Consider the following 2,747-nt stretch of genomic DNA (forward strand, 5'->3'; position numbering starts at 1 on the left):
TGTAGTACGATTCGCAGATGGATGATTATGCTCGAGGTACAGAATGAGATGTTGAGGTATGGATTGTTGATGGTACTGGTGCTGTTACTGATGGTACTGTTGGTGCCGATGATGTTGCTGAAGCTGGTAAATTTTACACCATATTCTCCAAATTAATTACACGAGCACGAAATTCGTTGACTTCTTCTATTATTCCGGCTGGATTGTCGGTCGAAACGAGCGGATGAATAAGGTTTAGAATTTTAGATATAATATAATCGTGTCGAGATACACTGGAAATGAGGGTGAAAATGGTGGTTCGAATAGATTCGCCGGTAAGTGCTTCAGGTTCTTCGCCAAGAGGGAAATTTGGTTGGTGGAAAGGAATTGCCTTCTTCTCATTTTCGTTGATTAAGTCAACTACGATCTCATCAGATGAATTGGGGATGGCTGATTGATTGATTCATTCTGGTGACACCGCTTTCGGAGCTTAGGTGAATATCCATGTCGGAATAGCTGTCGGAATAGCTGTCGGAATAACTATCGGAATAGCTATCGAAATCTGAGGGACTCGAACTGGTTGAGGGATCCATATCGTACGATCAGATGCAGGATTTTTGATAAGAAATAGATTATAGGATGTAGATTAGTACCTTGCAATACATAATTTACATATGCATATATAATACTAAAATCCCATAAGTTACGTAGGAATCTACGAAAGCTGTCAGGCAAAGGTAACACTAACAGATACGCTAAGATATGAATTTATCTATACACTGTCTATTCAATAGAGGCAGTAAGACATGTCCAGACTAAGAATGATAAGTAGATAATTTCCTAAGGATGATAAGCAGATGATTTCCGACTAGAAATGATAAGCAAAACTTTTGACATGCAGACATGGTCGAAGTCCAGACTCACTAATGCATCTAAACAACTATTAGTTAGACACCCTAATGCAAGACCTGGTTCGCTAAGACCACCGCTCTGATACCAACTGTAATGCCCCGTCCTAATCCATCTGGACGAAGTCTTCAACAGTTGGTCCCATTGCGAGGTTCTGACCTCTATATGCCATGAACGACTCCATGTAATGTGAGTAAAATGAGCAAATGCACAGCGGAAGATTTCTTTCATACCTGAGAATAAACATGCTTTCAAGTGTTAACCAAAAGATTGGTGAGTTCATAGGTTTATCTTAAAACAATAAAATTCATCATTTTGATAGACCACAAAATTTAAATGTTGCATGGTACAAATGGGCCCGAATCCTATACCCACCTGTAATGTACATGCTATATATTTTAAATACAGTACATCTTTCTCGTGTACGAAACCATTTTAATAAATCATAGTAACCTTACACATATCTTGTGCACAAAAATAACATACACATAACCTGTGTATAAAATCATTCTCTCGATATATAACATTCACATCAACTGGTGGCAATTATCATGTCCACATAATTCAATGGTGGCAAGGCAATTATCATGTCCACATAATTCAATGGTGGCAATTATCATGTCCACATAATTCAATGGTCGCAATTATCATGTCCACATAATTCAATAATAATCTGCAGAACTTCTGTCTGCATAATAATTCCTTCGAGGAATGTTTTGCTTGTGTCTATCTCGTCAAACATTTATAAAAGCATTTCATGTATTCGCAGTCCAAAATATATTTCAAAAGCATTTAATAAAGCAGTGGTAAAAACAGCGCATGTATTCTCAGTCCCAAAAATGTAAAGAGTAAAAGGGATCAAATGAAACTCACAATACTGTATTTTGTAGTAAAAATACATATGATGTCGTTGAACAAGTACAAGGTTGGCCTCGGATTCACGAACGTATCAATATTGTGATTCAATATTGGAGGAAAATACGTATACGCGACGGAGATGATAAACACTAGATTGAACTCACGAGCATACCCCCGAACAATACCCATCACCTTCTTAGCTATAATCCATAATTTCCTTTACTTTAAAACCAATTTGAAAACCGTATTGAAAATCACTCGCTAATGTCTTATTACAATATATTAACACAATCATCTTGAAAGAGAAAAAAAAAATGCGGAGCACATGTAAGTGTGTGAGTGTGCGAGGTGATCACAAAACAAAAAGAGAATTGAAATGAAATATTTATAATCATATTTGTCCGAACTTCACATTATGATAAAAAAAGAATTAATTAATTTTATATTAATTTTCATCATGCGTCCTTAAGTAAAATAATTGGATGTAGGTCACCAATTAGATAGGATAATGATGTGGTTTTTGGAAATATGCAATCAATAAATTCGGTGGGTCGAATTCTTTAATAACATGGCATTTACCATGTAGTAAAGTGATAATTGAGACCCACTTTAGGATCAAATTTATGACTTCTTTCCCAAAGATATTGTCGTTAAAAAAATTTAAAGTGATACTAACAATTGAAAAAAAATCACGTGAGTTAATAACAACAACAAAAATATTTGTCCTGTGATTCATGTTTGAAATTTTAATCCTTGTATATGATATGATAGTATGAGATTGATTCAATAATGTAATTAGTTTATGTCGTAATTAGATCATGAGTAGTACTATGTTTTATCCTCTAGGTGTCACGGACTTCTATTTGATGTCCCATTAGCAATAATAATATCAAAAAAAAAAATTTAGAAAATTTTTCAAAATTTAGGACAACATCAAAATCTTTATCCTTTTCATGATGGCGAAGACAAAAGTTGTTACAAGCGGTCCTAGATATTTATAA

The sequence above is a fragment of the Rutidosis leptorrhynchoides genome, chromosome 3 (assembly GCF_046630445.1).
Source record: "Rutidosis leptorrhynchoides isolate AG116_Rl617_1_P2 chromosome 3, CSIRO_AGI_Rlap_v1, whole genome shotgun sequence".
In the NCBI taxonomy this organism is placed as follows: domain Eukaryota; kingdom Viridiplantae; phylum Streptophyta; class Magnoliopsida; order Asterales; family Asteraceae; genus Rutidosis; species Rutidosis leptorrhynchoides.